We start from the raw sequence: 22,984 nt of genomic DNA on the forward strand, positions 1-22,984 counted from the left end.
TTGAGTATATTCGGAGTCGGAGTGATAACTTCTCTCGGAGTGATCGTCGGAGTCGGAGCCGGATACCCATTCACCAACATGAGCTTGATGTCTTGTTTTAGTGTGGCTCTTTGATGATTTGTCCTTCCTCTCTGAATCCTTGCTTCTGTGTGATGTTCTTCATTCAAAAAGGTCACCTCTACTCCTTCTTTCTCTTGGTGGTGATTCTTCTCTCCTACTCTTTCTTTTGGGAGAATCTTCTCTTCTTTTGTAGGGAGCCGTACACTCATTGGAGTAGTGTCCGGGTCTTCCACAATTGTAGCAATTAAGTTCATGACTTGAAGATCTTTTGTCATTGTAGGACCTTCACTTGGAACTTCTTTCCTTGCTTCTACTCTTGTATAACTTGTTGAAATTCTTCACCATTAGGCTCAATTCTTCATTGAAGGCATGTTTCTCACTTGATGATGTGGGAGCATCACATGAGGCTTTGTAAGCACCACTTGACTAGTTGTGAAGCTCTTCCTTATCCTTGAGTGACATCTCATGAGCAACAATTCTTCCAATGACTTCCGTAGGCTTCAGATCTTTGTAATTGGGCATCATTTGGATTAATGTGCACATGGTATCATATTTTCCATCCAAGGCTCTTAGGATCTTCTTGATGATGAATTTATCGGCCATCTCTTCACTCCCTAAGCCGGCAATCTCTTTTGTGATGAGAGAAAGCCTAGAGTACATTTCAGCGACACCTTCACCATCCTTCATTTTGAACTTGTCAAGTTGAGTTTGAAGCACATCCAATTTGGATTCCTTGACGGAGTCAGTACCTTCGTGCATATCAATCAAAGTATCCCAAATATCCTTTACATTCTCAAGATAGCTGATTTTGTTGAATTCTTCTGGGCACAATCCATTGAATATAATATCACAAGCTTGAGCATTGTATTGCAGCATCTTCAACTCTTCCGCGGTAGCTTCATGGTTCGGTTCCCTCCCATCAAAGAATTCATCTTGCAAGCCAATACACACAATAGCTCAAACGGCGGGGTTATGTCCAAGAATATGCATTTTCATCTTATGCTTCCAACTAGCAAAATTAGTACCATCAAAGTAAGGACCTCTAAAGTGGTAATTTCCCTCACTTGACACCATACTCTCCTAGGTTGTGAAACCAAGGCTATGATCACCAAAAGCTATGGAAATCAAAGAAAATGGAAACCAAAGCTCTGATACCACTTGTAGGATCGAAAGTATGTCTAGAGGGGGGGGGTGATTAGACTACTTGACCAAATAAAAATCTAGCCTTTTCCCAATTTTAAGTCTTGGCAGATTTTAGCAACTTAGCACAAATCAAGTAATCAACCTACACATGCAATTCTAAGAGTATAGCAGCGGAATGTAAACAATTGCAAATGAAAGTAAAGGGAGGAATTTGGAGGGAGCAAACGCAATGTAGACACGGAGATTTTTGGCATGGTTATGATAGGTGGTGCTATCGTACATCCATGTTGATGGAGACTTCAACCCACAAAGGGTAACGGTTACGCGAGTCCATGCAGGGCTCCACCCATGAAGGGTCCACGAAGATGCAACCTTGTCTATCCCACCATGGCCATCGCCCACGAAGGACTTGCCTCACTAGGGTAGATCTTCACGAAGGAGGCGATCTCCTTGCCCGTACAAACTCCTTGGTTCAAATCCACAATCTTGACGAAGGCTCCCAAGTGACACCTAACCAATCTAGGAGACACCACTCTCCAAAACGTAATAGATGGTGTGATGATGATGAACTCCTTGCTCTTGTGCTTCAAATGATAGTCTCCCCAATACTCAACTCTCTCTCATAGGATTGGATTTGGTAGAAAGATGATTTGAGCGGAAAGCCACTTGGGGAAGGCTAGAGATCAAGATTTATGTGGTTGGAATGGCATATCTTGACCTCAACATAATTGTAGGTGGTTCTCTCTCAGAAAATGGATGTTGGAATTGTAGGCATGTTCTGATGGCTCTCTCCACGAATGAAGAGCAGGTGGAGGGGTATATATAGCCTCCACAGAAAATCTAACCGTTACACACAAATCACCAAACTCGGTGGGACCGAATTATAGAACTCGGTCAAACCTATTTTGTTCAAAATGTGAACGTTAGGGTTTTCGGTGGGACCGACATGTCAACTCGGTGGGACTGATTTTGGTAATAGACAAACAAAGAGTTGGCCAAGCAAACTCGGTGGGACTGATTCGCTCATCTCGGTTAGACCAAAACGTTACGAAGGGGAAATAGAGAGTTTGCATTGCAATCTCGGTGTGACCGATCACTCATCTCGGTTGGACCGAAACGTTATGATGGGAAATAGAGAGGTTGCAATCCCATCTCGGTGAGACCGAGATCCCTATCGGTGAGACCGAAGTGACTAGGGTTTGTGGCAGTGGCTATGTCAAGTGAACTCGATGGCGCCGGATAGAAGATTTCGGTGGGGCCGAGTTTGAATTTTGGTATGGGACATATGTGGATATGAGAAAGTAGTTGAGGGTTTTTGGAGCATACCACTAAGCATTTTGAGCAAGTAAATCATTAAGAAACACCTCACCCCCTTTTAATAGTATTGGCTTTTCCTATGGACTCCATGTGATCTTGGATCACTAAAAGTAAAATGTAGAGTCTTGTGCTTTGAGCTTGAGCCAATCTTTTGTCCTTAGCATTTTGAGGGGTCCACTTTCTAATCCATGCCATGCCAATCATTAAGGTTTCCTGAAATATTTATCTTAAAATAGCATTAATTCAATGAGCTATATGTTGTTAGGAATTACCAAAACCTCCCAGGGATAGTTGCACTTTCAGTGTGGTTCTTGTATAACTTCCTGACAAATCTGATGTGACCTATCTTCATCGTCATGTTTATGAGGGGAAAGACCACTCTGTTAGGTTCTCCAAGGTTGACGAGATTGTGATGGTGTCGGTAGACATCTCTCACAATGTCCACGGCCTAGTCAGTTATGCGGGGTTCATCCCATTGGTCTGTGGCAAGAAATAGTCTATAGAGTTTAATTAGTGCAACTTTGCTTGTCTGTAGTAAGTACTATTGTTCAGTACTTGATTTGTGTTTGTTGTCGGAGTAATGGGCCACGGGTAGGCCAACCCGAGTCCCATAACCTTTCAAGACATCGGGGCAGGCTGCGCCCCTCAAGACCCTAGGACGAAGAGCCGCCTCCTGAGGAGTCGACGGCAGGGCGGCTGACTACCCGCTCACGGCCGAGTCCCAGGGATGACTTCCAGATAAGCCGGCTTTGGGGAGTCAGCCGGCGACTCCAACAAACCCATGACCTCACCGAAGGGTACGGGGTAGGGGCGTGGCTACAGTGAAGCCCACTCCTGCCCCTTACCAAGGGCAGGCATGGCCACAGCACGCCGTACCCAGGAAGATCTCCGTGCGGCGTGGCACTGTTCCCCGGCCGGCCCTGACATCCGCACCACAGTGCCGAGTCATGCGCCCATGACAGCTTGTCTGTATGGCCCGGGGGCAGTAGGTCCCACCAGTTAGTGAGACCCTAGGAGACGGCGAGAGGACCGCCAGTCGGATCCGTCAGGAGTCGGCCCAGGGAGTCGGCCGAGCCCTCCCCTGGGCCCCATGCACCATTAATCAAGATGTGATGGGGAGTGGCAATAGTGATCGCCTGCCAGGCGGCGGGACTGTTGCCACGACCCCATGACCAAGCCCGCGTCATCAGAAGCACGGCTACAGTAATCAGCAGCCGGCAAGACCCGCCTGCGGCGGACGCGGCCTGTCGGCTCCGTACTAGACCAGTCGGCGGGGCCCACCAGTCGGCGAAGAAGTCAGAGGCCAGAGGCACTGACGGTTGGGCCTGCGCCCAGACAAATTACCATTGTACCCTTGGGGGTAGGCCTATATAAACCCCCTAGGGCACCCATGCAAAGGGTTGGAACCCAGTAGCTCTAGACCATACCAGATAGAAGGAGAGAGCTAGCCTTGCCATCTCCTACCTCTAAGAAACAGCTCAAGGAGCGACCGTGTAAACACTTGGCCATAGTGATCATGCGGAGACCCTGCAGAGCAGCAGTAGGGGTATTATCTCCCCGGAGAGCCCTGAAGCTGGGTAAGATTCGCCGGCGTGCATGTCTTTGCCTCATCCCGTTTCCAGGCACCGGCGACGTTCTACTCGCCCCCACCATGATAAGCCATCCATTGGCATATGTTGCACCAAACCCCCGACATTTGGCACCCACCGTGGGGCCTGGTGCACCGCCGTCCGGAGATCTGTTCTGGACGGGAACCCTTTTCCTCCCTGGCGAGCGCAGCAAGCCAGGCACGCCAGACGAAGTTTGCATCGACGCGTTGCGCGGCGTTGAGATCGCCTGCGCAGCCAGCTCCTTGGCCGAGCTTGTTGGCGAGGTCCGCCTCTCCGACGAACCTGCGTCCGACGTAGGCATGGGCGGCCCCGAGAACCTCCTCGCGGGCCTCCTCGATCAACTCCACGTTTCCGGCGGGCCTACCGTAGACTTGGAGTCCGTAGGCTCCACCGACCCTATGTTGGTCGACTCCGACACTGCGTCGCTAGACGCGTTCCCCACCAACATGGTGGTCTACGACAAACCTCTCCCCCACGCAAAGAGCGACGGAAGCACCGTCCCTGAGGTGCTAGTCATCAGTCATGACGAGTTCCCCGGCGGAGGAGCGCCCGACTCACTCGGCGCGGCGCTGCAAGACCTAACTGCGCCCATTTCGGAAGACGTTGACGCAGAGACGTTTGAAGCGCGCCGCCTTCAGCTCGTTGAAGGCGCAAAGAAGCTGGCCAGCATGAGACGCTTGTCAGAAGCTTACCAGCGGGAGATGGATCGCGCCGTTCGCGGCTCGCCTGCCCTGGCAGGGACTAGCCGCCTTGGCGCTGTCCAGCAACGCGGCATAGCCATCACCAACCTGTTTGGGGCTAGCCGCCCCGTGTACGCTACACCATCGGAGAACATTCAAGCCGCCCAGGCAGCGGCGAATGAGTTGGACAATTTTGAGGGCGAAGAACGCCGCCTCATGATGGAGCGAGTCCAGCGGCTCCTCGACGCGGCCGCCACGCGAACGAGGCCAGTTGCCGCACGGAGGCGCCGCAGCGGCCCAATGATGACCCGCACCGAGATCAAGGCGCGATGTCTCGAATTCCGACTGGCGGCGCCCGAGGAAGAAAGGACAAGGAGCCGGCTGTCAGCCACAGTCGGACTCGCATTACCATAGAGCTCGACCGAGCTGGCTGCCCGAGAGTAGTGGAACGACGGGACGACTGTCCGCCTCCCCCTCCCCGTAAGGAGAGGCGAGTTTCCCCGCCGCCTGTTGACCATCCGACCCTCGATGACCGCCTTGGCCGCCGAGAGGGAGTTGGAGAGAATGACGCTCGCCACCGGATCAACCGACTTCACCGGTCCCTGGCGCTGGAAGAAGAAGACGAGCTGGGTCCGCCTTGTTTCGGGCCCCGCATTCGGGATGAGCCCTTTCCCCGAGGGTTCACGCTCCCAAGAGACACGCCCAAGTATACCGGCTCCGTGAAGCCAGAAGACTGGCTAGTCGACTACTCCACGGCTGTCAGCATAGCAAACGGCAACAACGTGTCGCCGTAAAGTACGTTCCGCTCATGCTCCAGGGCACGGCCCAGACATGGCTGAACAGCCTGAAGCCCCGCAGCATCAACAGCTGGGTCGACTTCACCGAAGCGTTCGTCCACAACTTCACCAGCATGTACAAGCGTCCTCCCAAGCCTCGTCAGCTCTCCTTGTGCGTGCAAGGTCCTGACGAGTCGACTCGCGACTACCTCATGCGTTGGGCTGAGCTCTGGAACTCCTGCGAGGGCGTGCACGAGGTGCAGGCCATCGAGTACTTCACAGCCGGATGCCGAGAAGGCACCCTCCTCAAGCACAAGCTCCTCTACGATGAGCCAGAAACCCTCGACGAGCTGCTTATCATAGCGGGCAAGTCCGGAGGAATTAGTATCGCTAGCAACCATCATGAAGCCGGACACTTCTCCGGACACTGGCTCCGAACCTTCGGAGTCAGCATCGTGTGAGCTCGGCCAAGGAGTCTCCTTCCCACCGTACTCCACGGACTCTCTTCTTCTTGGCCAAACCTCACCTTTAAGCGAGGCTCTGGACTTGATGTGATCCCTCATCATTACAGAGGAGCAACGTCCGAATTACGCCCAGCCCAGACTAGGGGCTGAGAGTGGGGAATTTTACTTCCCACCCATCACCCACTTCATAGCCACTGTCGAAGACTTAACTGACATGCTCAATTACGGCTCCAAAGACATCGATGGTATGGACGACGATGCCGGAGAACAGTAGGCCCAAAACCCTACGTTTACGGGACGTTGGACGGCCACCTCTTCGTATGACATGTACATGGTAGATACACCCAAAGAGGGTAACGGCGATAACGATAAAGATCGAGTCGAAGATAAACCTCCTGAGATACAGCCAAATCGCCGACGTCTGCGGCGCTGCTCTAAATCACGCCGTGGAAAAGACAGCGATACCGGCATGACAGATAACAATACCCCAGAAGACGCTGAAGACTAAGAAGACCCCGTCGAGCCAATCCCCGAATAGGACGATCGGGAAGATGGGCAAGTTAGCCCTGATGAACAGGCCGTAAACGAAGACTTGGAGGACAATAATTATCTTCCACTCTCCGAGGATGAGGTGAGCCTCGGTGACGAAGACTTTATCATGCCTCAGGAACCCCTCAAGCAGGAGCGCTTTAAAGCACCAGCTCATTCCCACTGCAAGGAGCCTGAAAGAGAAGCAGCATCAACTTCAAGCTGATCAAGACCTACTCAACGATAGGTGGACTAATGTCCTGGCAGCCGAGAAGTACGCCCTCGAGCGCCCAACCAAAAGTTACCCGAAGCGCAAACTGCTACCTCAATTCAATGATGAGGCACTTGAGTCCGTACCATCAGCTCGTAACGCGGCTGACCGACCACCACGTGGCACGGCAACTAAACACCCATACTACCTCACTGTAAAGGTAGAGAAACAATAGCTCGGGGATATACATATGAACTACGGCAGGACCTGCAAAATAGAGCAGGTCATACCCGATCGATCTACTGATCACATGGGTGTGCTCCGACGCGCGACGACGGCTATCTAGCGGGGCATGACAAGCATAACCACATCTGGGCCAAAAACCGCAGACGGACTCCATCCGAGCTACGTTGCTACTTGTCCTGATTTAGAGGCGCCGCACATCCTCTCTGCTTCACTGATGAAGTAATGGAGCACGAATTCCCAGAAGGGTTTAAACCCGTGAATATCGAATCATACGATGGAACAAAAGATCCCGCGGTATGGATTGAGGAATTTCTTCTCCATATTCATATGGCCCGTAGCGATGATCTTCATGCCATCAAATACCTCCCGCTAAAAGTCATGGGACCAGCTCAACACTGGTTAAACAGCATGCCAGAAAACTCCATTGGCAGCTGGGAGGACTTGGAATCCGCCTTCCGTGACAACTTCCAAGATACATAGGTCCGACCTCCGGATGCCGATGACTTAAGTCACATAGTTAAACAGCCCGAAGATTCAGCCAGGAAATTCTGGACTAGGTTCCTAACTAAAAAGAACTAGATTATCGATTGTCCGGATGCAGAATCCCTAGCAGCCTTTAAGCATGGCATCCGCGACGAATGGCTCGCCTGACACCTCGGTCAACAAAAAACCGAAGTCCATGGAAGCCCTCACAGCACTTATGACCCGCTTTTGCACGAGCGAAGATAGATGGCTAGCCCGTAGCAACAATAACGTAAGCGAACCTGGCACCTCTGATGCCAGAAATAGCAACGGCAAGCCCCGACAACAAACACAAGCGTCGAAGCAACGGTGACAATACCGATGACACGACGGTCAACGCCGAATTCAGTGGCTCCAAGTACGGCCAGCAGAAGAAGCCATTTAAAAGAAACAATCCGGGTTCATCCATCTTGGACCGCATACTCGATCGCCCATGTCAGATCTATGGCACCCCGATAAACCAACCAACCATACCAATAGAAGCTGTTGGGTCTTTAAAGAGGCCGGTAAGTTAAATGCCGAGAACAAGGAGAAGGGGTCTCAAAGTGAGGACGACGATGAGGAGCCCCATCTGCCGAACACAAGGGGACAGAAGAAGTTCCCCCCGAGGTTAAAACGGTGAGAATGATATATGTTACCCATATCCCCAAGAGGGAGCACAAACGCACACTCAGGGACGTCTACGTGATAGAGCCAGTCGCCCCAAAATTCAACCCATAGTCGTCCTGCCTGATCACCTTCGATCGCAGGGACCATACGACCAGTATCCGTCATGGTGGCTCAGCCACACTGGTCCTCGACCCAATCATTGATGGATTCCAACTCATGCGAGTCCTCATGGACGGTGGCAGCAGCCTCAACCTGCTCTATCAGGATACAGTCCGCAAGATGGGCATCGATCCATCAAGGATCAAGCCCACAAAAACTACCTTTAAAGGAGTAATACCAGGTGTAGAGGCCCGCTGCACGGGCTCAATCACATTGGAAGTCGTCTTCGGATCCCCAGACAACTTCCGAAGCGAAGACTTGATCTTCGATATCGTCTCCTTCCGTAGTGGCTATCACGCACTGCTCAGACGAACCGCATTTGCCTGATTCAATGCACTGCCACACTATGCTTATCTCAAGCTCAAGATGCCTGGACCACGTGGTGTCATAATAGCCAATGGAAACACTGAATGCCCCCTCTTTACCGAGGAGCACACCGCGGCCCTGGTAGCGAAAGTACAGAGCGACCTTATCAAGAAGAACTTTTATTGAGGGGCCAAGCTCTCGGACACTGTCAAACGATTCCGGACTACTCCGCAGCTTTACAGTCCATCTCATTAGGAGTTCGACTAGCAATTCGGGCTCCGTCCCAGTCCCGACAAAATGGTGACATACGTATCACGCGTACATAACTATGCACCCAAAATACTATGGGCATAGACGGAGACATAACTTGATTATAGTCCATAATACGACTCGACCTTCCCCGGACCCACATACTTTTCCTTTCATTTTTTTTCTTTTCCTTTCCACAGGCCCCTCACGAGGGCTTGATCACCGACCCTTTCGAAGGATGGATATACCAAGGTGGCAAGCAGCATAGACGTGTGGCAGAATCTCTAGGTGGTCTTCTTGATGATCACTCTGCTTGTTTTCAGGACCTGCACGTAGCCCCCCCTTGGTCTCGGCATGTTAAATAGCCCTTTTGCTTCTCACACTATTTGTACAAATACGCTTTGATGTATTAATCAAATTATAATGAAACAGCTTGCGGCCCAACTTATGTGGCATTGGCTTACTATTTTGTTTTATTTCAATCTTCTTATCGATTGCGCCGGTACACTTTGGTACGCTTTTATTCGGCAGGGGCTTCATTGCGGCCCATACTACGGCAACAAAGTCTGAACACTTTTTACAGTAATAGTTCGGCACCCTGAATTTTAGTATTATATGCATCAGCTCTGAATCACGTCTTTGGACAATAGTTGGGTTGCCCGGTTCCTGTGCTTGCTACCTTATGTTCTGTCCTATCGGCTAGGGTAGTAAAGGGAGAACTACTGTGATTGTGTTTCTGGTTTATCCGGATAAACACCTCAGTAGAGAAAGCCGAAAACTGACTGTCATGATGCGGTGAGAGCTGGTCAACTATTCGGAGGTTCAAATCTCATGCGATTTTTTCCGCATTATGCGACAGATCAGCCTCCACCCGATCAGGTGTCTACAACACCCTAGTCCGGATTAACAAATTCTAACTAGGGGTTGCGCCTACATTTCTATTATCAAACTCCTATGGCTAAGTGAGGGTGCTAAAGCCACATTGTCCGATTGCCTGGTTCGTTGTGCTAAACACCTCCTTTAAGGATCAAACTCTTGGATCAAGATTGTTTAGGTTCCAACCCGAACACCTCCGTACTACCTACGTGGTAGCTGAAGCCGACGACTGGCCAACTCTCAGATTTAATAAAATGGCCGCATAGGAGGCAAAATTTTCAACAAACAATAAGCTTTGTTTGATAATACAGGACGGGATAACATGAATGTCCTCATTCAAAGATAATGTCTGTTGCATACTGGCCCTCTATAATGCGGGATCCCTTCAGGACATCATCAAAATACCGCTCAGGCATGCGGTGCTCCTTGCCCGCGGGCGGTCCCTCGGTTGCGAGCTTGACGGCGTCCATCTTCGCCCATTGCACCTTGACACGGGCGAAGGCCATCCGCGCACCTTCAATGCAGACCGACCGCTTGAATGCATCAAGCCGAGGGCAGGTATCGACCAGCCGCTTCACGAGCCTGAAGTAGCTGGAGATGGATTATCAAATCATTCATGACCGATTCAGTATGTAGTGCGGTCAGCTATTTTAGTTGATCGCTAAAGGGCACCGGATGCTCTGTGCAAGGTATTGCGACCAGAACAGCTTCTCCGTTGAGCTCACCTCTTTGGCTCGGAAGAACTCTGCGGCATCAGTAACACTGCGCAGCAGATCCACAAACTCCCCTGGAGAACTCCAAATCCAGGTCAGTAAGAGGTACCTCTTCTTCAAATACTTGCTTTGCATAACAAGGGCCTAACCCGCCGCGATTTTCCTGGCCTGCTGGATTTCCTGTAAGGCGCCTTGGGCTTCAACCCGGGCCTCTCGTGCGCTTTGGTAGGGCTTAGCAAGTTCGGAATATTGGTTCGCAATCTTGCACTCCAAGGACTTGCATTTCTTTACGGCGTCCTGGAGCTCCGACTGGACCTCCCCGACCCTTGCCTCATGTTTTTCGCGGGCATCTTGTTCCTTTGCCGCTCTCTTCTGGTCCTCGGCCAACACGCTCTTGAGGGTCTCCACCTTGGTCGTAGCTGCGAAATATCATGATAACATGATCAACACAAACAATTCATATCTTTCTACATCTGAATAGGCCATTGCATACCTTGCTCGTCCTCTAGTTGTGTTTTCACATGGCCGAGCTCTTCCTCGGCCCGCTCCAGACCCAGCTTCAGTTTGGAGACTTCGGCGGGATTGGAGGTCGGAGCTAGCACTGACACTTGCTTATCCAGATAGACACATATGGTTGGTCTCCTGCGAAAATTATTTGATCGTGTGTCCGGCTTTTCTTTTCAAATACCGGACGGAGTCTCAGGGGCTACCCTCTGTACTATGACATCCTTTTTGCATAATTATGTCACATACCTCAAAGCCTGTTAAAAGGCTGGTGCAGGCTTTGGTCAGTCCGCACGTAGCGGACTGAATGCTCTCAACCACCGTACCCATAAGGATACGGTGTTCCTCGAAAATGGAAGCATTTTGCAGCGCTTCTAGTAGAGTATCCGGTGCCTCTGGATGGACAGAGGTCACCGGCAGAATAGGTGCACCTCCTTCTTTCAAAGGAGGCTGCTTGCCTGATTCTGGAGCCATATGGGCCTCCGGAATAGTATTCGGCTGGGGGAGAATTGGACATGGCCCCCATCGCCAGTCTCCAGGGGGGATTTGCTCCCCCATATGTCAGGCGGCCGAGGTATCACCCTGTAGCGCCACCCTGACGGCCTCCTGTACCTCTCCCTGGCCTGGGAAGGTCCTTCGGGACAACACCTCGGCGTCGTCTGCGGCCTTGGGAGTGGAGGCCGCCAGAAGCGACCCGCTGTCCATCACCTTTGGATCCAGGGAATTCCCCGAAGATAAGGATTGTTGGGGGTGGGTGTGGGCCAGACTGCAGCACATGATTCGACATATTAGAACAACAAAGTAAAGAAGTTGGATATATGTGTGTATAAGTGCCTTTGAGTACTTACGGTTCGGCCAGGGGCTTCTCCCTAGGGCTCCAGTCGGAGCTGCTATCAGTGTCCAACATGGAGTGATCCACAAGGGAGACCCTCCCCTTCTTGGACGCCTATTCCTCCACTCAGGGGGAGAGTTGCTTTCTTCCTCCTCCTCGTCGTCCCCGGTGGCGGCGGAGGAGTGGGTTTCAGCATCTTTGGATGTCACATCTGAAGTGCCTTTATGGCGAAGGCCGCCTCTTTCCGCCTGGCCCCTCTTCGTGGCCTTCTTCTCCGGCACTTGGTAGGGCGCCGAGACCAGCATCTTCATCAAAAGTGGGATAGCTGGGTTTTCGGGCAACGGAGCCGGACACTGGATCCGCTCCGCCCTCTTTATCCAGCTATGAAAACACAACTGGAGAAACTTAGACATCTTCCTTGAATGCACAGGAAGAGATATACCTTGAAGTATGTAGAACATACCAGACTGGCTAGATGGGTCAGTTCATACACGTGGTCCTCGGACGTCTGCGGCCATGTCTGATTAGCCTTGAAAAGCACCTTCCAGATATCTTCGTGCGTGGAGCCGAAGAACCGTCGCAAGGTCTCGTGCTTGGCCAGATCGAACTCCCACAGGTGGGAAGTCCGGCCTTGGCAGGGAAGGATTCGGTGGAAAAGCATCACCTGGATCACATTGACGAGCTTGATGTTCTTGTCCACCATGCTCTTGATGCACGCCTGTAGCGCTGATATTTCGTCTGACGACGACCAGTCTAGGCCCTTTTTAAGCTAGGAGGTAAGCCGCATTGGGGGTCTGGACATGTATTCAGGAGCCGCGGCCCAGGTGGTGTTGCGGGGCTTAGTGACATAGAACCACTACTTCTGCCACCCCTTGACGGTTTCCACAAAGGTGTCAGTGGGCCACGTGACATTGTATAGTTTGCTCACCATTACACCTCTGCACTCCGTGTGTTGACCATCCACCACTTTCTCCTTCACATTCAGGTTCTTTAGCCATAATCCGGAGTGGGGTGGGGTGCGGAGGAAGGCCTCACACACGACAATGAATGCCGAGATGTTGAGGAAAGAATTCGGGGCTAGATCATGGAAATCTATCCCGTAGTAGAACATGAGTCCACGGACGAAGGGGTGGAGGGGAAATCCTAACCTGCGGATGAAGTGGGGGATAAATACCACCCTCTCGTTGGGCTCCAAGGTGGGGACAATCTGCCCCTTGGCCGAAAGCCGGTGGGCGATTCCTTGGGCCAAGTACCCCGCTTCCCGGAGCTCCGTGATGTTCCCCTCTGTGACAGAGGATGCCATCTACTTGCCTTGTGTTCCAGATCCGGACATGGTCGGAGTTCTTTTTGGAGGCGGAAAGGATGGAAGCTTGGGTGCTGGAGCTCGAGAACGGATGGGCAGAGAGGAAGAAGGCGTGGGTGAAAGAATGGATCTTTATCCTCTTATAAAGGCCGTGAATGCCAAGCGCCTCCCCACTCGCCTTAAAACTCGCCTAATCCCCATGGGCCATGCAGACGGCGCGGTTGGATTACTCACATCTGTATTGATGAGAATCCCGCAATAAGGGGAATTGATCTCTGCTTCGACAAGACGTGCCAATGAAAACCGCATCTCGAAACGTGGAGCTGGAGGCTAAAAATGGTTCGAAATAATGACCGGGCGAAGACGTGGTGTGTCTCTACAAAAGTTGTCAGTCGATGGGACACCTAAAATATTATACTCTATATGGTTGCGTGTGGTACTTGTTTTGCAGAGTCAGACATGTTTCCTGTGTTCGAGGACTACTTTGGAGTATTCGGAGGAGGAACCCGCCTTGCAATGCCGAAGACAATATATGCGCCGAACATATCATCATTGAAGCCTGGTTCAGGGGCAACTGAGGGAGTCCTGGATTAAGGGGTACTTGGGTGTCCGGGCTATGTGACGTGGGACGGACTGATGGGTCATGAAGATTCAAGATAGCAGACTTCCTCCCGTGTCCGAATGGGAATCCCCTTTGCGTGGAAGGCAAGCTTGGCATTCGGATATGAAGATTCCTTCCTCTGTAAACCGACTTTGTGCAACCCTAGATCCCCCCGGTGTCTATATAAACCAGAGGGTCTAGTCCGTAGAGGCAATCACAATCATACAGGCTAGACATCTAGGGGTTTAGCCATTACGATCTCGTGGTAGATCAACTCTTGTAATCCTCATATTCATCAAGATCAATCAAGCAGTAAGTAGGCTATTACCTCCATCAAGAGGGCTCGAACCTGGGTAAACATCGTGTCCCCTGTCTCCTGTTACCATCGAACTTAGACACACAGTTCGGGACCCCCTACCTGAGATCCACCAGTTTTGACACAGACATGTACCGCATAATGGAGCAAACAACCTTGTGTTCGATCGGCCATGGTCTAAACGGGATCTTGTTCATCCGGAGGGGTCTGGCATACCACAAAATAGAGGAAACAGACTTCTCTTGGACCTCCTACGGTCGAAACGGGGTCCTGTTGATCGAGAGGGGTGTGGCATACCGCAAAACGGAGGAAACGGACTTGTGTTGGAGCGCTACGGGGATCCTGTTCATCGGGAGGGGTCTGGCGTACCGCAATACGGGACTCCATGGGATACTATTCATCTCCACCATCGACCTCGTCCAGCCTCCATGGGCTACAGTTCATCCACCGTCGACGTCCTCCAGCCTCCACCTGCGATAGTTCATCCATGGGCACCTGTTCATCCTGCCTCCACCGCTCCTCCGCCTGCTACTGTTCAACCAGCCCTCTCCATGGGGTCCTGTTCAACCACCCCTCCACGGTCTACTACTAATCCAGCCCTCCACCGGCTACTATTCAACTAGCCCTCCATGGGGTCCTGTTCATCCAGCCCTCCACGGGGTCCTGTTCATCCACCCCAACCGGCTCGCTTGGGGTCCTATTCATCCAGCGGCAACGGCCTCTACTACCACGGGGTCCTGTTCATCCAAACCCCCACCGGGAACTGTTCATACAAACCCCCAACAACACTCACTGTTTATCCAGAGGCAGTATTGATCGGCTTCAGTTAGCAGCAGTAGCGAAGGAATCACTCGTGTTTAGTGAACAGCAAGGGATCGATTTCTCGGGTTCAGTAATGTAGCTAGTGCAATCGCTCGGGTTCAGTTAGAGCCCAATGCCTCGCTTGGGTACAGTTAGAGCGCAACGCCTTCCGCACACACGCATACGTACGAGAGAAACGCGCATCGCTCGGCCCCCGACCACCCACCGTAACCGGGAACTCCCTCGATATTTTCCTGGTCCTCGCCTCTACCACAGTTTTTTCCGTCATGGACGGCCCAAAGAATGTCATGTAGCTGGGTATCCAGCCCGCCCAGGACGAAAAGCCCATTTTCTATCATCATTTTTTGTCATAGAAGTAGGTGCCCACCACATCTATGATGATACCAGGTTTTGTCACAATTATCATCATAGAAGTGTCATAAGCATGACAGAAAAAAATTAGTTCGGCCCAAAATGTCACGGATGTGTCTTTTTTTGTAGTGATTCAATTTGGATTCTGCTGGATATTCCTTTTCTGCGAAACTCTAAAACAAAGAAAAAAACAGGAACTGGCAATGGGCTCTGGGTTAATAGGTTAGTCCCAAAAATAATATAAAATAGCATAATTATGCATATAAAACATCCAAAGCAGATAATATAATAGCATGGAACAATAAAAAATATAGATACATTGGAGACGTATCAATCGACGCGCGATGCTTGATGGGACATGGGCGTCTCCGCTTCCCCATGCAGCCTCGGCAACCGTTTGACGTTACCAGTGGTTGGCCTCCCTTCGGCTATATATGAGGGGAGGGGCAAAGCCCCCTGCACATCTCCATCTTCTCACTGCCCGCTCTTCCTTCTTCTTCTTTCTCTCGCCGTCTTTATGGCACCCTGGCTCAGAGCAACCGGTTTACTTTGCATTGCCAGCCCAGAGATCTAGTCTTTGGGCACCACACAACAACTTGGTACAGAAAACAACCGCTTTATTGATGCTAGTGGAAACATAGTTCGATATTACATCATGTAGTGAGGCCAAGGTCCCCATCAACAAGATTTCTGAGGAGGATCCCACAAAGAAAAGGAGAGTGAGAAAACAGACTGTGAAAGTGGTATTCAAACCCACTTCAATGAGGAGAGATGATATGCCTGAAAGTGAAGAGGAACAGGAAGAGGAGGAACAACTGCTAATCCACCACTGCCAAGTATCAAAAACTTCTGGCAGATGCAATGAAGACTGCTGCCACCTCAAAGTCCAAACCCAAAGCTCCAGCACCTAAGAAGACAACAAGGAATGTTTTTGCTAGTGAGAAGAACAAGGCCCCAGTGCCTGAAGTTGATGCTGATGATGAGCCACTAGTGCTCAGGAGGTTGAGGCCTAAGATTCCTGATCATGAAAACACCCATCTTGTTGCTGAGAACATGATGCTGAAGAAAGGTAAAGATCCGCGTCAATGGAGATTGTCTGATCCCTATGTTGTGAGAAGGAGGACTGCTTGTGACTATCATTTCCACACCAGAGAGCAACAAGACTTCTATGAAACAATGTTGCTAGATAAGAAGCTGATTTTCAGTGATATGAAAAGGGCGTATTGGGAGTTCACTGATGAAAGTGAGGACAACTTCCCCCATGTTCATGAGAGCTTCAAGCTTGTTGGTGTTGATCCTTTTGTTGGGAATGATGAGATGGTCATGCAATTCTACTCTACTGATCATTTCTCTCTACATGGGAGGATAGTGTGGATGACTAAGGGAGATAGGTATCAGTTTACCATCTCTGAGTGGGATACTCTTCTTGCTGCTTCTGAAGAAGAAGCAAATGACATTGATGTATATGGAAAGCCAAAGATGGACCACAATTCCATGTAGAACATCTACAATTCTATTCCTGAGAAAGACCTTGAGACACACACGTTTTGATTTGTGAAGCACTTGTTGGCTGGTTTGGCCAGCATCAATACTATTTTGAGGCACACACTATTGCCCAAATTTGCAGATGACAAGATGATTTGTGGCCACTCCATCAACCTTCTGCATCTCTTTGATACAGCTAAGAAGTTCAAGGGGATGAGCCTAATAGTTGAAACTATCAAGAGAACCACAACCGACCAAAAGAGATCATGTGGTTCTGCTCTGCAAATACAGTTGCTCATCAACTCCAAGGTTGGAACAAGCACATATCTTCTTGATCGCAAGCTTCTCCCCTTGTTTCCAGAGTTCGAGTTCAATGTAGTGGTGATGGATCCTTGACACTCTACTTCTACTAAGGCACATGAGAAGATTCAAGCAGCTGCTGCAGCTAAAGCAACAAAGGAGGCATCTGCTCCCAATGCTCCCATTGCCCACCTGAAGATGAGGAATGACCAAATGACATATCTTCTAGAAGCAACCCTGAGGGTTGAGCGAAGTCTGACCAACCTCACTAAGAACCAGTAGAGCTTAGAGCGGGTAGTCGAGGCAAAGATATATGATCTTGATGTAAAGATCACAGAGGTTCAGACAATAGTGACGAAGCTGAGGGATGATGTTGATACATCTAGAGCTGTTGTACAGCATAGTGGAGATGACAGACCAATAACTAACAGATTCCAGACAGTGCCTAGGGCACCCATGTCTACTATAGTGCCTGATGCAGACACGAGAACTATAGTTTGTGCTCCTGCTGTGTAACGCCCCGAGATCGTTACGCGAGGTGTCTTCCAGTTATTCGTCGGCGTTGCCATGTCATTTGCTTGCGTGTTGCATTTCATCATGTCATCATGTGCATAGCATCATCATCTTTTTCAAAACTTGCATTCGTCCGGGTTCTCCGAGTTCTCTCCGTTGTCCGTTCTGAGCCCAACCACACTTGCCCGCGCCCGCGGCATGTCCGAAATAGTATTTTATAAGTGGCCGGGACATGTTCTCGGAATGGGATGAGAGTTGACGTGTGGTCTTATTATAGTGTAGATAGACCGCGTGTCAAGTTTCATCGCATTCGGAGTTCGTTTGATAGCCCAACCGTTAAACTATAGCGGCAGTATAGCCGGTCTAACGTCGGACGTTTTCGGTCTCCGGAGACAGATGCCGGGACCTCTCTCTCTCTTCTCCCCCTCGTAGTCTCGCCACAGCCCACCTAGTCCATCCTCCTTCCCGTCTTTGCTTCCGGAGTTGTCCGATGCGACCGCACGGTCCTAAACCCTCTCTGCACAGTGCATCGAACCCCTCACGTGCGCGTCCGAAATTGTCCCGGACCCGACCCGGGCTGTCGCTACCGTTGTGTCTGGATCATCCCCAAGCATCTACAAAACGTCTCTGTTTTGTTAATTGAACTTATTAACATATTTTTTTTCCGTCCGTCCGATTACGATCGGAGGGGCGAGATAGCCCCTAACCTATCATACACACTATATATATATTAGCCTAACCCTAGACCAACTCCCTCTTTTTCCTCACCCGCCGCCACTCTCTCATCGGGATCCTCCCAGATCCCCTTCTCACCCAACCAGCTAGCTCCTTCGAGTATCCCTCAATCCCCTCCAAATCCGCAAACAACCTCCTCCCTGCTCGATCCAGAGGAGTGGAGCTCCTCCGCGCCCATAGGCCCTGCCGCTCGAAGGCTCCACGCTGTATTTGCCAAGTTCCAGGCTGACCCCAAGCCCTCTCCCTCGGCCCCTCCTTCTCTTCTTTCTTTCTCCTGCACTCTCAACTCTCTCTCTGTGTGCCTCGCAGGACGCCATGGCTGCCCCGAAGCTCCAAGACGCTGTTGTCCCGCGCCCGGGTCATGCAACCTCGCCCGCACCTCGGATCCGTCCCTTGTTTCGCCTCCCGCGCTGAGCACCTCAAATCCCTCGTCCGTCGTGGCCATCGAGCACATCGGCATCATCCTCGCCTCCCTGCAGGAACTGAACATCGCCGCCGCCCATGGAACTCCTCCGCCATGGATAGCGTCTCTCCAGCGCCTTGCGTCGCCTACTTCGCTCCGGGACTGACTCCTTCCACCTTGATCCGGTTGCTGCCGTCTCGCCAAGCTCAGTCATCGCCTGCCCGCGTCCCGGTCACCTGCCTCTGCTTCCTCTACAACGAGTAGAGGCACGTTCGTCAGGCGCCCGTCTCCCCTGTTCCTGCTCGCTCACGTGAGATGAGCGCCTCGCGCCGCCCGGGTTCTGCATCCTCTGCCGGACATCCCTTACTTCGCCTTGGTCCGCCGCCACTGCCCATCGCGTCGTCCTTCGCCAAGTTCAAGCAGCAGCCGGCGACCTCTGTTTGCTCTGCACGCATCAAGCAGAGGAGCTCGATTGACCCCGCTCCTAATCGTCTTCGTTGACCCGGTCCAATTAATCGCCAGATCTACACCGCGTGTGGTCCAGCCGCCCCAGCCGCTCCCCTGTGCAGCGCAAGGCCCAGTGTCGCTTGGCCTCTCTTCAGTTCCGGGCCAAGGCCCATGGTGAGGCCACCACCAGCACCTCCTTTTTTTCTGTTCTGTTGTACCTCTGCTCAGTTTCTGCCCATGTAGTGTTTTTTCCCCACTGCGAATTGGTCTAATTTCCAGAGAACATAGTTTTGCGGAAAACCCCTTCATGATCATGCATATTGTAACTCTCAAACCATGCATCACATGTAAATAACTTATATATGAAAAATGCTTACAATTGTGTCTAGTTTCATAGTATGTCATTTTCATCCATGTTTAAAATATTTAAAATGATGTTTGGTTAAATTTACTCCTATGCCATGTTAAAATGATTTAATTCATAACTATTCAACCGTAGCTCCAAATCTAACAAACTTTATATGTAAATGGGGTAGAATTTTGCCTAGTTTAACATGGTGGCATCATCTTGCATGTTTAATAACTATTAAATATGGTTTAGGGCAGAACAGGACCAAACCTAATATATGCACATGGGGATTTACCGGAATTGTTGTTCGTTGTTTCCGGCCTCATTTAAACTTGCCTAGATATGTAGTTTTCTTTTGCTTCACCCTCTTGCCATGTTTAACAACATTAATATTGTTGGGTACATAAACGAGATCGAACTAAATAACTTGTCGTGGTGTTTCGTCAATATGCAACTCGTTGCATATTGAGCTCCACTTAATTTGTAGGGTTGCTTGTGCATTTTGCCATGCCATGCCTCTTTAAACCAGACATGCATCATACTTGATTGTGCATCACACCATGATTAGGTGTTGGTTGTTTACTATGTTGTGTGCTCCTTTCCGGTGTTGCTTCTTCGGGTTGGTTCTGATAACGCCGCGTTTGTGAGGAACCGTTTGTCTACGTCCGTTTGTATTCTTCATGGACTCGTTCTTCTTCCTTGCGGGATTTCAGGCAAGATGATCATACCCTCGAAATCACTACTATCTTTGCTTTGCTAGATTCTCGCTCTTTTGCTATGCCTATGCTACGATGCCTACCACTTGCTTATCATGCCTCCCCAATTGCCATGTCAAACCTCTAACCCACCATGTCCTAGCAAACCGTTGATTGGCTATGTTACCGCTTTGCTCAGCCCCTCTTATAGCGTTGTTAGTTGCAGGTGAAGATTGAAGTTTGTTCCTTATTGGAACATGGAGATCGTTCCTTGTTGGAACATGTTTACTTGTTGGGATATCACAATATCTCTTATTTAATTAATGCATCTATATACTTGGTAAAGGGTGGAAGGCTCGGCCTTATGCCTAGTGTTTTGTTCCACTCTTGCCGCCCTAGTTTTCCGTCATATCGGTGTTATGTTCCCGGATTTTGCGTTCCTTACGCGGTTGGGTAATAATGGGAACCCCTTGACAGTTCGCCTTCAATAAAACTCCTCCAGCAATGCCCAACCTTGGTTTTAACATTTGCACTAACAACCTACCACCTTCCCTTGGGTTCTGCAGACTCAAGGGTCATCTTTATTCTAACCACCTCGGGCCAGTGCTCCTCTGAGTGTTGGTCCGAACTGAGCTGCCTGCGGGGCCACCTCGGGGAAACTTGAGGGTTGGTTTTACTCATAGCTAGTCTCATTTGAGTGTGCCCTGAGAAAGAGATATGTGAAGCTCCTATCGGGATTTGGCGGCACATTCGGGCGGTGTTGCTGGCTTTGTTTTACCATTGTCGAAATGTCTTGTAACCGGGATTCTGAGTCTGATCAGGTCTTCCCGCTAGAAGGAATATCCTTCGTTGACCGTGAGAACATGTGATGGGCTAAGTTGGGACACCCCTGCAGGGATTTGAACTTTCAAAAGCTGTGCCCACGATTATGGGTAGATGGGAATTGGTTAATGTCCGGTTGTAGAAAACCTGAAGTTGACCTTAATTAAAATACATCAACCCCGTGTGTAACTGTGATGGTCTCTTTCCGGCGGAGTCCGGGATGTGAACACGGTGTTGGAGTTATGCTTGGCGTAGGTTGTCTGAGGATCATTTCTTGATCATATTTTATCGACCGTGCTTTGCCTTCTCTTCTTGCTCTCATTTGCGTATGTTAGCCACCATATAAGCTAGTCGCTTGCTGCAGCTCCACCTTATACCTTTTACCCTACCTATAAGCTTAAATAGTCTTGATCGTGAGGGTGCGAGATTGCTGAGTCCCCGTGACTCACAGATACTTCCAAAACCAGTTTGCAGGTGCCGATGAGACCGTGCAGATGACGCAACCAAGCTCAGGAGGAGCTCGATGAAGATCTTGTCCTTTGTGTTGTTTTCGTTGTAGTTGATCAGTAGTGGAGCCCAGTTGGGGTCGATCGGGGACCTTTGTTGCATTTTGGGTTCTTCTTTTATTTTGGTTCCGTAGTTGGACCTTGATTGTATTTGGATGATGTAATTCTTTATTCATGGAATTGTGTGAAGTCGCGATTGTAAGCCAACTATGTATCTCTTTCCCTTATGTATTACATGGGTTGTGTGAAGATTACCTCACTTGCGACATTGCTTTCAATGCGGTTATGCCTCTAAGTCGTGCTTCGACACGTGGGAGATATAGCCGCATCGAGGGCGTTGCAAGTTGGTATCAGAGCCATTCCTCGACCTTAGGAGCCCCCCTGCTTGATCGTATTTAGCAGCCGTTGTTGAGTCTAGAAAAATGTTTTGAGTCATTAGGAATTATATATCGGAGAGTTTAGGAATTCTTTTTACTCCCCAGTCCCTTCATCGCTCTGGTAAGGCTTCCTGACATAGAGTTTTAACTCTTCTCTTCTAAAATTTCACAAAAAAAAATTTTAGGATCACGCGGGTATCTTGGAATCGTTCCGATGGATTTGTGACGAGAACATTGTTCTTGGTGCCTCCTGTCATTTAGGGGTTGTGGCAGTGTCCCGGGGAGTTGAGCTCCGAGGTGTTGTCGTCACAATTTTATCATTGCAGTTCTGGAATACCTGAGTTTAGTACGCCAACTTCGAAAATCTCTTTTATGCAGTTCGTTGGTGAGATAACCTCGACGCCACCCAGTACTGGGGCGGGATTTCAGGAGTATTGCCATAACTTGTATAACGGATGCTTTTCGAAGGTTCAGGTAGATGATTTCCGAAGGTTTCTTGGTTATGTGTTGAAGGATGGATACAGCCGGATGTAGGATTTGTTAGTTTTGGGTGAGATATTATGCTTCCCCTGTATCCCCAACACCTGATTGCATAACCGGGAAAATTTCGGGAGTTTATAAATGGGAATTCAAGTAGCTCTTAGGATATCTTTCCGACAGATGTATGATATGAAATTGGGGTTCGACGTCTAGTGGTCCGCCTATCCACGGTTGGTTTTACAATGGTCTCGTTGTGTCTTAAAGAGTCCTTGGCTATGCCGACTCGGGGACGCTACGTATGTCATGTGCACTGCTTTGTACATGATGGTGCTGTACGATCGAGCCCGTGTAGGCCCCACCACGAAAACTTCGGACGAAATCTCTATCATATGTTTGTTCTGGCTTATTTTGCAAGCCAATCCTTTGTTTTGTTTTGGAGTTGTGGTATTCGAGTTGCTTCGAAGTCAAATTTTGATTCCATACCTTTTCCAAGTGGTGTTCTCATATTCCAGTGTGAATACTAATCCTTCTTCATCATCGAGTTGTCATGCCAATCCCTTTTAACTGGTGTGCTTCTCTTCAAGTGGATCCGATCATTGCAACATCCGCAAGATTCAATCCCAGTTCTTCTCAACGGTGTTTGCTTCATCCGTCTCCAAATTGCCTTTGTTTTT

Source organism: Triticum urartu, chromosome 2 (assembly GCF_003073215.2).
Source record: "Triticum urartu cultivar G1812 chromosome 2, Tu2.1, whole genome shotgun sequence".
In the NCBI taxonomy this organism is placed as follows: Eukaryota; Viridiplantae; Streptophyta; class Magnoliopsida; order Poales; family Poaceae; genus Triticum; species Triticum urartu.